The sequence below is a fragment of the Triticum urartu genome, chromosome 5A, assembly GCF_056163025.1.
Source record: "Triticum urartu cultivar PI428250 chromosome 5A, HENAU_Tu73, whole genome shotgun sequence".
NCBI lineage: Eukaryota > Viridiplantae > Streptophyta > Magnoliopsida > Poales > Poaceae > Triticum > Triticum urartu.
In genome coordinates, this window is record NC_141877.1 from 85,287,118 (window position 1) to 85,303,832 (window position 16,715).

At 46.5% G+C, this 16,715-nt stretch overlaps 1 pseudogene; it reads right to left on the reverse strand.

Moving 5' to 3' along the window:
- Positions 1-13,319: 13,319 nt before the first annotated feature.
- On the reverse strand, positions 13,320-16,342 carry LOC125507056 (uncharacterized; annotated as a pseudogene).
- Positions 16,343-16,715: the final 373 nt, after the last annotated feature.

Below are 16,715 nucleotides of genomic sequence, written 5' to 3' on the forward strand. Positions count from 1 at the left end.
TTGATGTCACTCTTAGCAACATGATCTCGAATGAAATGATGACGAACTTCAATATGCTTAGTTCGAGAATGTTGTACAGGATTATGACCAATTTTGATAGCACTTTCATTGTCACAAAGTAGTGGAACATGTTTCACATAAATCCCATAATCTTTAAGAGTTTGGGTCATCCAAAGTAATGGAGCGCAACATGAACCAGCGGCAATGTATTCCGCTTTGGCGGCGGATAAGGATACCGAGTTTTGTTTCTTGGAAGACCAAGACACAAGAGATCTGCCAAGAAATTGACAAGTACCCAAAGTGGACTTTCTATCAACTTTGTCTCCGGCATAATCCGAGTCGGAATAGCCAACAAGATCAAAAGAAGACCTCTTAGGATACCAAATGCCAAAATTTGGTGTATGGATTAAATATCTCACTATCCTTTTCACACCCTTAAGATGACAATCTTTAGGAGCAGCTTGATATCGTGCACACATGCACACACTTAGCATAATATCGGGACGTGAAGCACATAGGTATAACAATGAACCAATCATAGAGCGATAAACCTTTTGATCAAGAGGTTCACCATCTTTGGTCAAATCATTATGTCCACTAGTAGGCATGGGTGTAGACATACCTTTGCATTCTTGCATATTGAACTTCTTGAATAAGTCCTTGGTGTACTTTGTTTGAGAGACAAATGTACCTTCCTTAGTTTGCTTGATTTGCAACCCGAGAAAGAATTTGAGTTCACTCATCATAGACATCTCAAACTTCTCTGACATTAGTTTTCCAAATTTTTCACTAAAGAGAGGGTTAGTTGAACCAAATATGATATCATCAACATAAATTTGGGATACAAATAGTTCTCCATTAACCCTTTTAGTAAAAAGAGTAGAATCAATTTTACCAATTTCAAAACCACTTGTAGTAAGGAACTTGGTCAAGCATTTATACCATGCTCTAGGAGCTTGTTTAAGACCATAAAGAGCTTTGTGAAGTTTGTAAACATGATTTGGTTTCTTAGGATTGATAAATCCGGGAGGTTGTTTGACATAAACTTCCTCCTCTATTTCACCATTTAGAAAAGCACTTTTAATGTCCATTTGGTACAAGGTGATATTATGGTGATTAGCATAGGCAAGTAAGATGCGAATGGACTCAAGTCTAGCAACGGGAGCATATGTCTCACCATAGTCCATACCTTCGACTTGTGTGTACCCTTGGGCGACGAGACGTGCTTTGTTGCGAACCACTTGTCCATCTTCATATTGCTTGTTGCGAAACACCCATTTGGTACCAATGATGTTGTGGTCGTTGTCGGGCTTCTCAACCAATGTCCAAACTTGGTTTCTCTCAAAATTATGTAGCTCTTCATGCATAGCGTTTATCCAATCCGGATCTTCCAATGCTTCTTCAACCTTCATAGGTTCAATGCTAGAGATGAATGAATAGTTTTCACAAAAGTTAGCTAAACGAGTTTTTGAGCGAGTGATTCTCCCGGTTTGTATATCATTGAGGATTTGCTCGACGGGATGATCTTTGGCAATCCTTGCTCGAACTCGTGAGAGCTTTTGCTTGGGTCTTCGTTGAACATCTTCTTCATCTTGTTCTTCTTCTTGGCCTTCTTCATTGTTGACGTCGGCGTTCTCTTGTCGTGGTGGAGAAGGAGGTTGTTGATGTTCGTCTTGACGTATTTCCTCGTTTTCTTCATCTTGGTGTGCCCCACTTGTGGATGCTTCCGTGTCGATTCTTTGTTCATCTTGTCGTGAAGTAGAAGCTTCCACTTTGATGGATGAACTACTCTCCTTCACCTCCGTTGGACGAATTTTGCCAATGGACAAGTCTTGAATTGCTTCTGAAGGGTCTTTGTCTCTTACATTAATTGGCAATTGCTCTACTTGCGAGCCATTAGATTCATCAAACTTCACATCTACCGTCTCTTCAACCTTTCGGGTGAAATTGTTGTAGACATGGTAAGTGTGAGAGTTTGAGCCATAACCAAGTAGAAAACCTTCATGAGATTTAGGAGCAAACTTTGAACGACGATGCTTATCAAGAATGTAGCACTTTGAGCCGAATACTCGAAAGTATCCAACTTGAGGATTGTTACCGGTGAGGAGCTCGTATGCCATCTTGCCGAGTAGCTTGTGAAGATATAAGCGATTTGTTGCGTGACAAGCTGTCTCAACCGCTTCTGCCCAAAAGTGCTTTGGCGTCTTGTATTCATCAAGCATCGTTCTTGCCATTTTGATGAGCGTCCGGTTCTTCCTCTCAACAACTCCATTTTTTTGAGGTGTGTATGTAGCCGAGAACTCGTGTGAAATCCCTTCTTCGTCAAGAAAGGTGTCCACATTTGCGTTCTTGAACTCTGTTCCGTTGTCACTCCGAACCTTCTTGATCTTCACATCAAACTGATTTTGGGCCTTCCTAGCGAAGTTTCTCAAGATCTTCTAGACCTGTGACTTGTCATTAAGAAAGAACACCCACGTAAATCTTGAAAAGTCATCAACTATAACTAGACCAAAAGAATTTCCACCGAGACTCTTGTAGGCGTTGGCACCAAAAAGATCCATGTGAAGTAGCTCGAGTGGCCTCCTTGTGGTCATGATGTTCTTCACGGGATGTCTTCCTCCAACCTGTTTACCTGCTTGACAAGCACTGCAAAGTCTATCCTTATCAAATATGACATCGTTAACTCCAAGGATATGATTTCCTTTAATAAGCTTGTCAAGGTTTCTCATGCCAACGTGACCTAGTCGTCTATGCCACAACCAACCTTTTGAGGATTTAGCAACAACGCAAGTTTTAGGTTGTGCCTTTTTAGAGAAATCGACAATGTAAAGATCTCCTCTACGCATACCCGTAAAGACAATTTTATGATTGTCTCGATGAAATACTTGGCAATCTACCTCAGTAAATAGGACATTCAAACCGAAATCAGCAAGTCTAGATACTGAAAGTAAGTTGTAGCCCAGAGATTCAACGAGCCTGACATTTTGAATGGAACTATCATGTGAGATGGCCACCTTACCAAGGCCAACCACTTTACCCTTTGAATTATCACCAAAGGTGACATATTTTCGAGGGCCGTCATTTTCAGCAAGCTCACGAAACATCTCTTCATCTCCGGTCATATGATCAGTACATCCACTATCAAGAACCCATTCCTTTCCTCCTGATTCATATCTCCGAAGATTTGCCATAAGACCAAAAGGTCTCATTGCTTCATCAAGATCGAAGTCACTGTCATCATCATCATAATATTCATGTTCATCATGATCTTGTGACTCATCATTTCCTAGAGAGGGTAATTCATTAGATAAACGACCATCAAAGTGGTTACTTTTATGAATTCTTATAGCTTTGAATATGATATCATTAATGATTCCAACAACTCCTTTGGCATGCTTAAGATTGGTAAGTTCAAAAAGACATTTACCAAAACTAGGATCACTAGAGTTCATCTTACTCAAGGCAATAGATTTATGGAGAATTTCATCCAAAGTTTTCAAGGAATAATCGGGAAATCGTTCCTCAAGAAATTTCCATATGGTATAGGCACAATTGTGAGTAGGCAAACTAGCAATCAAATATTTGGGCAATCCTCTAATGATGAGCTCAATAATTCTAAGATTGCGAATCATGTCAATATCTTCATCTAGGGTAGGATGCAAAGGATCAATATGAGGTGCACAAGGGCTAGCAATATACTTGTTCAAATGATATTGATTGAAGATTACAAGCATCTCATTTTTCCACTCATGGAAATACTCTCCATCAAGAATAGGCACTCTATGTCTAAGACTCCCTAATGTAGACACATCCATCTTCCTCCAATGGTGATTAAACCAAGGCAATGGAGACCAAAGCTCTGATACCACTTGTAGGATCTAGAAGTAGATGTGTCTAGACGGGGGTGATTAGACACATAATGCTCAAGTTGCAATTTTTTAAGCCTTTTTGGTTTGAGTGGAGTTTAGGCACAATTTCAACACACACAATACATATCAAGCAAGCATGCAAAGAGTATATAGGCAGCGGAAAGTAAAGCATGCAACTTGCAAGAATGTAAAGGGAAGGGTTTGGAGAATTCAAACGCAATTGGAGACACGGATGTTTTTCCCGTGGTTCGGATAGGTGGTGCTATCCTACATCCACGTTGATGGAGACTTCAACCCACGAAGGGTAACGGTTGCGCGAGTCCACACAGGGCTCCACCCAAGGGTAACGGTTGCGCGAGTCCACACAGGGCTCCACCCACGAAGGGTCCACGAAGAAGCAACCACCCACAAAGGGTCCATGAAGAAGCAACCTTGTCTATCCCACCATGGCCATCGCCCACACAGGACTTGCCTCGCTAGCGGTAGATCTTCACGAAGTAGGTGATCTCCTTGCCCTTACAAACTCCTTGGTTCAACTCCACAATCTTGTCGGAGGCTCCCAAGTGACACCTAGCCAATCTAGGAGACACCACTCTCCGAGTAACAAATGGTGTGTAGGTAATGAACTCCTTGCTCTTGTGCTTCAAATGATAGTCTCCCCAACACTCAACTCTCTCTCATAGGATATGGATTTGGTGGAAAGAAGATTTGAGTGGAAAGCAACTTGGGAAGGCTAGAGATCAAGATTCATATGGTAGGAATGGAATGTCTTGGTCTCAACACATGAGTAGGTGGTTCTCTCTCAGAATATATGAGTTGGAATGGTGTATGTGTTCTGATGGCTCTCTCCAAGAATGAAGAGGAGGTGGAGGGGTATATATAGCCTCCACACAAAATCCAACCGTTACACACAGTTTTCCAATCTCGGTGGGACCGAATCAACAAACTCGGTCGGACCGAAAATGTAAACCTAGTGACCGTTAGAGATTTTTGGTGGGACTGACATGCAACTCGGTAGGACCGATATGGTTAGGGTTTGGGCATAACGTAATCTCGGTGAGACCGATTACACAAACTCGGTGAGACCGAATTTGGTAATTAGCTAACCAGAGAGTTGGTCAGGCAAACTCGGTGGGACCGATTTGCTCTTTCGGTGAGACCGAAAAGTTACAAAGGGGAAACACTGAATTTACATTGCAATCTCGGTGGGACCGATTCGCTCTTTCGGTGAGACCGAAAAGTTACGAAAGGGAAACAGAGAGTTTGCAACCCCATCTCGGTGAGACCGAGATCCCTATCGGTAGGACCGAATTGCTAGGGTTTGGCAGTGGCTTATGACAAATGAAAACTCGGTGGCGCCGGATAGGAAGAATCGGTAGGACCGAGTTTGGCTTAGGGTTTAGGTCATATGTGGATATGGGAAAGTAGTTGAGGGTTTTGGAGCATATCACTAAGCACATGAAGCAAGAGGCTCATTAAGCAACACCTCATCCCTCCTTGATAGTATTGGCTTTTCCTATGGACTCAATGTGATCTTGGATCACTAAAATGTAAAATGAGAAGTCTTGAGCTTGAAGCTTTAGCCAATCCTTTGTCCTTAGCATCTTGAAGGAGTTCCCACAACTTTTAGTCCATGCCACTCCATTGTTGAACTTATCTGAAACATGCTAGATAGAAACATTATTCCAACAAGAGATATGTTGTCATCAATTACCAAAACCACCTAGGGAGCACTTGTGCTTTCAAGTGCGGTGGTCCAGAAGGTTCAGTCCGCCAAAAGCAGACTGACTGAAGCTTGTACTAGCCTTTTAACAGGCTTTGAGGTAAGTAAAGAATGTGTAAATAATATTACCGCATAGACAGTAGCCCCTAATGCTCTTTTTGGCGTTCGGGAAGAAAAGCCGAATAGAGGATCAAATAAAATTCGCAGGAGTCTAACAAAAAGGAGTCAATATGCGTATGCAGGCTTCTCTGCTAGCGTCCACCGTACTGACTGCGGAAGTGGACACGCTAAAGCAGAACCTCGAGCAGTCCGAGCAAGAGCTCGGGCGTGCCAAGAAGCAGCTCGAGGACAAGGAAGGTAGGAAATACCTTGTTTAAATATATATAAAAAAGTGCAATTGCAAAAAATGACAGGATTATCGTGGCTATTGTAGGGGCCACGTCTGAGGTGGCAACCCTTAAGCAAGCGCTGGTCAAGGCCGAGAAGAGGGCGGCCATGGAGCGCACCGAGCGGGAGAAGTATGAGGCCCAGGTTGGCAAGGTGCAGCAAGAGCTCCAGGCTCTCATGAAAAAACATGAGAATTTGGAGCTTGACTCAAAGACGCGAGCGTCCGAGCTCGCGATGGCTATTGAAAATGCCAAGTCTGCCAAGGCCGAATCCCAGAAGACCCTCCAGGAGTTGGATGCGGTGAAAAAGATAGCGGCAGGTAAGGCATTCTTTATGCAAAGCAAACACATAAGCGTGAGTTACTTGTTACTTACCCAAATCCGCAGCTCTCCAGGAGCATTCGCAGATCTTCCCCGTAGCATGTCCGATGCCGCCGCATTCTATCGAGCCAAGGAAGGCAGCTCGACAGAGAAGGTGTTCTGGTCTCAGTATGCTGAGGCCGTACACCCCGTGCCCCTGAGCGACCACCTGAAGCAACTGGTCGAGCTCCACAAGGCGGCCGAACAGGCCATGAAGGGCCTCATAGTTCGGCTGTGGCCTGGAGAGGCTCTGCCTGGGAGCTATTTCGGGCTGGTGCGGCGGCTGGTGGGGGCATGTCCAAGGCTCGAAGTCATCAAGCGCTCCGTCTGCATTGAAGGTGTCCGTAGGGCCCTTGCCCGTGCTAAGGTGCACTGGAGCAAGCTGGATGCTGAGAAGCTTGTGAAGGACGGGCCACCGCTGGGGAAAGAGCATCGCAAGCTCGAGAATTATTATATGGATGTTTTGAAGGGTGCCCGCCTTGTGGCGGATGAATGTTCCAGGGATGTAGTTTTTGAGTAAAACTCGCTCGTTTTGTCTTGTCCGCTGAAAACTTGTTCATATGCGCTAAGCAATGCTATTGGAATTTAAAATATTACCTTCTGTGTGGCTGTTTATCAATTCTGAGAGATGGCGAGTCGTCGGCTTCTGCCCCCGTGCTGCTAGTGCTGGGGTGTTCGGGAATAAACCTGAGCGCTCTTTTTCCCATGTTTGGGTCCTTCGAGGGAGGCGCTCAGCACAACGAACAAGGCAATCGGACTATAATGCATGAACACTCTCACTTAGCCATAGAATTCTATAATTTTAAATTTCGGCGAAGCCCCTGGTATTCGGAAGACCGAGTTCGGGGCGCTATCCACGCGTTGGCCGGACAGAGCCGACTCCTCGCTCTAAGCGGCATAAGTCTTTAGGGACTCGAAAAACCTCTCGAACAGCGACCGGCTCTCGCTTCATCATGACAGTCAGTTTTAGCTTTCTCTACTGAGGTGCTCGACCCAGCTCAACTGGGGCACAATCGCAGTAGTTCTCCTAGTGCTACCTTAGCCGATATAGCGGAACGTAAGGCACCAAAACATAGGAGCCGGGCAAACCCAACTATTGACCCAAGACATGATTCGGAGCCGATGCATATAATGCTATAAGTTCGGGGTGCCGCACTTGTTAAAGTGTTCGGACTTCTCACACCATATTGAGGGGTACTAAAGCCCCTGGCGTATTTTGGCCGTACCAAAGTGTACGGGTGCAACATGTCGTTAAGGAACATATATTTATAAAAAAAGTAATGCAAAGAGAGACAAAAGCTATGCATTGTTTATTAAAAAGGGCTGCGATCAAAGCAGAACGATACAAATAATGCGATAAGCAAAAGGTTGGACTATTTAACATGTCCGTTCCAGGGGCAGGCTACGGAATGGTATGCAAAAGAGGTGTACTACTCATGATAGAAACCACCTGGGAGTTCCATAATGCGGCATGGCTTGTCTGCTTCCCTGGTTCTTGCATCATTTGTGCGGCAATTGAACTGCAGAACTGGCCTTCCAAAGAGTGGAGTCCTGAAAGTAAGAGAAAATTAAAAAATCGGCAGCCCCTGGTGCGGTTTAAGCCGTGTTTCGGGCGTGCCGTGATGGTGCCCCTCCCCCTATACCCATGGTATTTCTAAAGCGTAGTTATGTATGCGAAGTACTGGTGTCGCATTTTTGCAAGGGCTGGGGTTGGGGCCGCATTGCTACACCTGCTCGAAACGTGCCAGGCGGTCTTGTTGTAGGTTACTCCGGGCGCGCTTGACGGTGTCCGGATGTTTAATGGCCGGACTGGAGAACTGCCTGGAGAGGCTGCTTTGTACTTCCGCTGCAAGGGCCGCCGTGTGCTCCTCCGTTCAGAGAGAGCGTTCGGTGTTTCCATTGACCGTAATTACTCCTCGAGGGCCTGGCATCTTGAGCTTAAGGTATGCATAGTGCGGTACCGCATTGAACTTGGCGAATGCGGTTCGCCCGAGCAGTGCGTGATAGCCACTGTGGAATGGGACTATGTCGAAGATTAACTCCTTGCTTCGGAAATTATCCGGAGATTCGAAGACCACTTCAAGTGTGACTGAGCCTGTAGAGTTGGCCTCTACACCTAGTATTACGCCTTTAAAGGTCGTTTTGGTGGGCTTAATCTTCGAGGGATCTATGCCCATTTTCCGCACTGTATCCTGGTAAAGTAGGTTCAGGCTACTGCCGCCGTCCATAAGGACTCTAGTGAGATGAAATCCGTCAATGATTGGGTCTAGAACCAATGCAGCGAATCCGCCATGACGGGTGCTAGTGGGATGGTCCCTTCGATCAAAGGTGATCGGGCAGGAGGACCATGGGTTGAACTTTGGGGCGACTGGCTCTACCGCATATACGTCCCTTAACGCGCGCTTCCGCTCCCTCTTGGGGACGTGGGTTGCGTATATCATGTTCACCGTCCGCATTTGTGGGGGAAAACCCTTCTGTCCACTGTTGTTCGGCGACCGGGGCTCTTCGTCGTCATCTCTATGCAGCCCCGTGTCTTTATTTTCGGCATTTAACTTTCCTGCCTGCTTGAACACCCAACAATCCCTGTTGGTGTGATTGGCCGGCTTTTCGGGGGTGCCATGTATCTGGCACAAGCAGTCCAGTATTCGATCCAAACTGGACGAGCCCCTAGGATTTCTTTTGAATGGCTTTTTCCGCTGACCGGATTTATAGCCTCTGAATCCGGCATTAACTGCCGTATCCTCAGCATTGTCGCCGTTAGTGAGGCGCTTCTGCTTGTTGCGATGCGACCTGCCACTACTGTCCCTGGTATCTGAATTACCAGGGTTCTTGGTCATATTGTTGCTACGAGCAAGCCAGCTGTCTTCTCCCGCACAAAAGCGGGTCATGAGTGTCGTGAGTGCTGCCATAGATTTCGGCTTTTCCTGTCCAAGGTGCCGGGCAAGCCACTCGTCACGGATATTGTGCTTGAAGGCTGCTAGGGCCTCTGCGTCCGGACAGTCGACTATTTGATTTTTCTTTCTTAGGAACCTTGTCCAGAATTGCTTGGCCGATTCCTCTGGCTGTTTAATTACGTGGCTTAGGTCATCGGTGTCTGGTGGTCGCACATAAGTGCCCTGGAAATTGTCGAGGAATGCGGCTTCCAAGTCCTCCCAACAACCGATTGATCCTGCTGGCAAGCTGTTAAGCCAATGCTGAGCTGGTCCTTTTAGCTTGAGTGGGAGTTATTTTATGGCGTGGAGATCATCGCCGCGGGCCATGTGGATATGAAGGAGATAATCCTCGGTCCATACCGCAGGATCTGTTGTGCCATCATATGGTTCGATGTTTATGGGTTTGAAACCCTCACTTCATTTGTGAAGCATAGTGGGTGTGCGACGCCTCTATACTGGGCTATATCATGACGTAGCTCTAATGAGCTTTGTCTACTGTGTTCGGCCCTATCGGATTTGTGTCCGGCGTGACGGTTACCGTCTCGAGTCGTGGGGCGCCCACGCGATCCGTAGATTGATCTTGTTTGCCTTGCCTTGTCCTCCAACATATCTCGCATGTCTGGTGCATTTTCCCGTGCCTTGGTACGGGGTGTGGCTTGAGTGGAGGGCCGAGAGGCCTCTCTGTCGCAGCCACGAGGTGGCCGGTCGGCCATATCAAGTGCTGGTGATGTAGGTTTAAGTGCTTCCTCCTCTAATTGGGGTAGCAACCTGCACTTTGGGTAGCTCTTGGAGGGGCGTTCGAGTTTATGCTCTTCGGCCGCAAGGACTTCAGTCCATTTGTCGACTAGCACATCTTGATCAGCTCTAAGCTGTTGCTGTTTTTTCTTGAGGCTTCTTGCCATGGCCATAAGCCTGCGTTGAAAACGCTCTTGCTCGATGGGATCCTCTGGCACGATGAATTCGTCGTCATCGAGGCTTGCCTCGTCTTCAGAGGGAGGCGTATAATTATCGTCCTCGACCTCTCTGTCTGCCGCTCTCTCATGAGGGCTGGCTTCTCCATCCTCCTGTGTTGAATCTTGCTGGAGGGGGTTTTCTTCGGCATTCTCCGGAGTATTATTATCTCCCGTGCTGGAATCACCGTATTTGCTTTGGCGGGATTTTGAGCGGCGCCGCTGACGCTGGCGCTTAGGCTGTTTCTTGGAGGGGTCATCCTCCGCTGTTCCATCGCCATCTCCTTCTTTTGGGGTGTCCACCATGTATATGTCATACGACGAGGTGGCTTTCCAGGGGCCAACAGGCGTTGGTTCTTCATCGTCTCCTACATCGGTGTCCATACCGTCCATGTCTTTGGAGTCGAAGTCGAGCATGTGGGTTAAATCGTCGACAGTGGCTACAAAGTGGGTGGTGGGTGGACTTTGAATTTCTTCATCGTCCGTATCCCAACCTTGCTGACCGTAGTCCGGCCAGGGCTCTCCGGATAAAGAGAGAGACTTTAGTGTCTTCAGAATATCGCCGAAAGGCGAGTGCTGAAAGATGTCCGCGGCAGTAAACTCCATGATCGGCGCCCAATCAGATTCGATCGGCAGGGCCGCGGAGGGTTCGGAGTCCGGAGGGGAGTCCGGCTCCATGGAGTCACGAGTCTCGCGGAGTGCGGGGCTGGTGTTCGGCTCGATCGCCGTTGAGATCGCAGCCCCCGAGGCGGCGCCCAACCACCCATCCTCGATCGGCGTAGTTGGCTCCGAATTAAGGGTCGAAGCTGATGCGGGTGCGGCCTCTAGGGCACTGTACGGCGGTAGAGCTAGATCATGCTCGTCATGAGAGTGCGGCGCGCTCGGCAGTGGCTCGAATCCGTCGAGGATCAAGTCCCCGCGAATGTCAGCCGTGTAGTTTAAACTTCCAAATCTGACATGACGGCCAGGGGCATAGCTTTGGATCTGCTCCAGATGGCCAAGTGAAATGGCCCGCAGTGCGAAACCACCAAAGACGAAGATCTGTCCGGGGAGGAAGGTCTCACCCTGGACTGCATCACTATTGATGATCGTAGGAGCCATCAAGCCTAACGGCGACGACACAGAGGAACTCTCAATGAAAGCACCAATGTCGGTGTCAAAACCGGCGGATCTCAGGTAGGGGGTCCCGAACTGTGCGTCTAGGCCGAATGGTAATAGGAGGCAAGGGACACGAAGTTTTACCCAGGTTTGGGCCCTCTTGATGGAAGTAAAACCCTACATCCTGCTTGATTAATATTAATGATATGGGTAGTATAAGAGTAGATCTACCACGAGATCGGAGAGGCTAAACCCTAGAAGCTAGCCTATGGTATGATTGTTGTTCTATATGTTGTCCTACGGACTAAAACCCTCCGGTTTATATAGACACCAGAGAGGGTTAGGGTTACACAAAGTCGGTTACAATGGTAGGAGATCTACATATCCGTATCGCCAAGCTTGCCTTCCACGCCAAGGAAAGTCCCTTCCGGACACGGGACGAAGTCTTCAATCTTGTATCTTCATAGTCCAGGAGTCCGGCTAAAGGTATAGTCCGGCCATCCGGACACCCCCTAATCCAGGACTCCCTCAATCCTAATCATGCAATGTTTGAGGATTGATCTAATGCAATAAAACTGGGTAGTAGGAGGTATGATCAAAGTGTTACTTGCCTTGCTGATGATCCGCGAAACCTAGCGATTCGAAGTAACACGCGGCGCACTCCGGGTATTCTACCGCAGACAAACAAACAAGCATACAATAAGTATTCATCTAATGCACAGGTAAAACTCGAATAAGAGATCTAACCAAAAGGTTCAACTTAAGAACTCCGGTTTGCAAAAAGAATCAAATCAAACGAAGCAATGAAAGTCAAACGGCAAAAGAAACAAGCTTCGTTTACTATTCTGGATCTAGGGAAATTTTTACACTAGCAAAACTTTTTTAAGTTGGTTAAACGGATAGAGGGTTTCGAGACGAAACTCCAGGCGCTTGAATCGCCTGAATCGGATAAACGAGCGAAAAGTTATACTAAAACGAAAATCGGATCAGGAATCGCGATTAGAAAAATCACGGATTTAATGTGAGAAAAAAGAAAAACGACGAACGTTCGCTAGAATGAACGAACGGATGAACGCTCGCTAAATAAATAAATCGGAAAACCGATCTATTTAAAAAAACCGAAACTAAAAAAACCGCGACTTTTTTTCTCTTTTTTTTAAATTATTCCGCGCAGAAAAACAAATAAAAGAAATACTAAACGGACTCCAAAAATCCCGAAATAAATTTTCCCGGGCTTCTAAAATCAAGACGCACAAGGTGAACATTTATTTGGGGCCTAAATGCAATTTTGAAAAATGCACATTTTTCCTAAATTCAAATAAAATACTGAAAAACTCCGAAATAAAATCTTATTTGATTTTATTATTAAATCCTCAATATTTATTTATTTTGGGAAAGTCATTTTATTCCCTCTCTCATATTTTTGTAATAGAAATAATTGATGATAAGATAATTAAAATCAAATGATCCTATTCGCAAAATTTGAGAAAACTCAAATATGAAAATAACGAAATCCCCAACTCTCTCCGTGGGTCCTTGAGTTGCGTGGAATTTCTAGGATCAAAACCAAAAGAAAATAAATTATGATATGCAATGATGGTCTAATGTATAACATTCCAAATTGAAAATTTGGGATGTTACATTTGTCCTTCTCAAAAACAATCTCCATTACCGGTTACATGATGTAAATCTACCATGAAAGAATGTGAGAGAACTAAACAAAATGAACTGAATGAGCAACCACCTAAATATCAATAGGATACATTGCTAAAAATGCAAGTAATAGTGAATAAAAATGATAGGCCAATGGTCCCACAAGAATTAAATCAAGTTCAAATGCAATATACAAAATCATGAACAAAACCCTCTACCAATTGTATAGCATCATTTCCACCAAGGTGGTTGGTGGTCCTCATCACCATGTGGCCTAGATGCCTGATGACGTATCGCTTTTGTCTAGATTATGCCCGACCCTTGCTCGGGTCTGGTAAACTCTTCTTTCATGTGTCACTCAGAAAGTACCAGCAGATTGTGCTTTGTGGAGACCCCAGAAGAACACCATCCACGAGGGGAATGCAAGGTGTTGACTTGCCAGTCTTCATGTCAAAAACCATGCCTTGATCCCTTTCCCCTCCCGTCGATCCAGTACACACAATCACCCTTGAGTCCCGGAATGCCTTCTGCGTTTATCGACATTGAATTGTTCCTCCCAATAAACACCGAGTATCCCCATAAGTCAGACATAGCGTCCCAACATGGTTGACGTTGGGGGTCATACCTCAGAACAAATATTTCATCATGTGCTACACGGCATCGACCCCCTTCCGGCAGCTGCAAAGTAACTGTACACGACACATTCCTCCAGATCTGGTACAAGTTACCATCGCAGAACACCAGGTTCTTGACACTAGTGAAAGTCGAGATTGTGTTGTATGGTAGGGCGAAACTGGTGGTGGTGTCGAACGATAGGTTGCTTCCCACAGACGACAACAATGCCTTAATGGTGGCCGGTGCATTTAGATCCGGCCATGTCCCATGCATCTGGATGATTTTCCTATTATGCACTACAGGATATGCTGATTTGTTGCCCTCGAGAAGGTTCCCGACGGCGGCGTTGTGGCAGGAAGAGCACATGAACGTCTCCAAACCGAGTGAGGCAGTAGACCCTACCATTTTCATGGTAGATGAGGTCGGCGAGCTGGTCTCCAACGGTGAGGCGGATGGGGTCGAGGATGGCCCACCTCCTTGTTGGGGAACGCAGTATTTCAAAAAAATTCCTACGATCACGCAAGATCTATCTAGGGATGCATAGCAGCAAGAGCGGAGAGTGTGTCCACGTACCCTCGTAGACCGAAAGCGGAAGCGCTAAGTAACGCGGTTGATGTAGTCGAACGTCTTCGCGATCCAACCAATCATGTACCGAGCACACGGCACCTCCGCGGTCTGCACACGTTCATCTCGGTGATGTCCCTCGAACTCTAGATCCAGCTGAGGCCGAGGGAGAGTTTCGTCAGCACAACGATGGTGATGATGAAGTTACCGACGCAGGGCTTCGCCTAAGCACTACGACAATATGACCGAGGTGGAAATCTGTGGAGAGGGGCATCGCACACGGCTAAGAGATCAACTTGTGTGTCTATGGGGTGCCCCCCTCCCCATATATAAAGGAGTGTAGGAGGGGAGGGCCGGCCTCCTATGGCGCGCCCCAAGGGGTGGATTCCTACTCCTAGTAGGAGTAGGTCTCCCCCCTTCCCTAGTTGGAGTAGGAGAAGAAGGCAGAGGCAGAGGGAGAGAAGGAAAGGGGGGCCGGCTCCCCTCCCAATTCGGATTGGGCTTGGTAGGCGCGCGCCTCCCACTTGGCCGCCTCCTCCTCTCTCCCACCATAGACCATTAAGGCCCATTAACTCCCCGGGGGGTTCCAGCAACCCCCCGGTACTCTGGAAAATTCCCGAACCTATCCAAAACCTTTCCGGTGTCCAAACATAGCCTTCCAATATATCAATCTTTATGTCTCGACCATTTCAAGACTCCTCGTCATGTCCGTGATCACATCCGGGACTCTGAACTATCTTCAGTACATCAAATCACATAACTCATAATACATATCATCATCGAACGTTAAGCGTGCGGACCCTACGGGTTCGAGAACTATGTAGACATGACCGAGACTCATCTCCGTTCAATAACCAATAGCAGAACCTGGATGCTCATATTGGTTCCCACATATTCTACGAAGATCTTTATCGGTCAAACCACATAACAACATACGTTTGTTCCCTCTGTCATCGGTATGTTACTTGCCCGAGATTCGATCGTCGGTATCATCGTACCAAGTTCAATCTCGTTACCGGAAAGTCTCTTTACTCGTTCCGTAATGCAACATCCTGCAACTAACTCATTAGTCACATTGCTTGCAAGGCTTATAGTGATGTGCATTACCGAGAGGGCCTAGAGATACCTCTCCGGCAATCAGAGTGACAAATCCTAATCTCGATCTATGCCAACTCAACAAACACCATCGGAGACACATGTAGATCATATTTATAATCACCCTGTTATGTTGTGACATTTCATAACACACCAAGTGTTCCTCCGGTATTCAGGAGTTGCATAATCTCATAGTCATGGGAACATGTATAAGTTATGGAGAAAGAAATAGTAATAAACTAAACGATCATAGTGCTAAGCTAACGGATGGGTCAAGTCAATCACATCATTCTCTAATGATGTGATCCCGTTCATCAAATGACAACTCGTGTCTATGGTTAGGAAACTTAACCATCTTTGATTAACGAGCTAGTCAAGTTGAGGCATACTAGTGACACTCTGTTTGTCTATGTATTCACACATGTACTAAGTTTCCAGTTAATACAATTCTAGCATGAATAATAAACATTTATCATGATATAAGGAAATATAAATAACAACTTTATTATTGCCTCTTGGGCATATTTCCTTCACTCCTGGCCCCTGCAATGACATAGGCAACCCTATTGATGTCACGGATCACAGCGGCCACGAAGTCGTCAGTGGTAGGGTTGGGTGCGAAGATGATCTTGAAGACGAGGCGGCTGTCATAGACAAGCGGGGGTAGGAGGATCTCGGCGGTTGTGATGGGGTGGAAGAGGCTGAGCAGGCTACGGACGTCGTCAATGTGGACGGAGAGGGCGAGCCATCCGCTACAACAGCCGAGACAGGTCCTGACCGAGTGGATGGTGGTGAGCTTGAAGGAGCGACGCGCGGCGGGGCAGAGCTTGCCCGAAGGGATGGCTTTGAGCTCAAAGGAGCAACGCGCGAGGATTGAGGCTGCGGTTGTACGATGCTTGACGGCAGCGGTGATGCAGCGCTTGGCAGGGTCGTCTCCATGGTCGATGAGCAGCGACGGTGATGGCGGCACAAGCATGCGACGCCATCTCGTGCAGGTGCCCCGCACACTCGCGTAGCACTTGAGGTCATCAAGGCCGTCGGCGGTGTGGTAGACAAGCTCCGGTGGTAGGTCCGTCCAGGCCGGGCCTGGCGGCATGGCGGGGCTAGGATTCTGGCGAGGTTGGAAAATTTCTAAATGAATAATGAGGAGATTTCGCTCACGCATACAAAGAAAGAAAGAGAGAAGCTGTGTGCTCTCGCTTACGATGGAAATCTTTTAAAGCATTCGACTCAGCCACAGAAACGTGCATGTGGAAAACTGCTTCCAGAAATTGTGGTAACAACTCTATTTTATGTTGTTTTTGGTAAGTCATGATTTGCTTCCATCAAATCAATATAAATTTACTTAATGGTTCAAGAAATTACGTAAAAGACTCAAATTTGTTTTCCTTGGTAATTCATGATTGCTTCCTGTTTTTTTTGGTAAGTCATGATTGCTTGAAATAGAAATATACTCCCAAAGTCCCGAA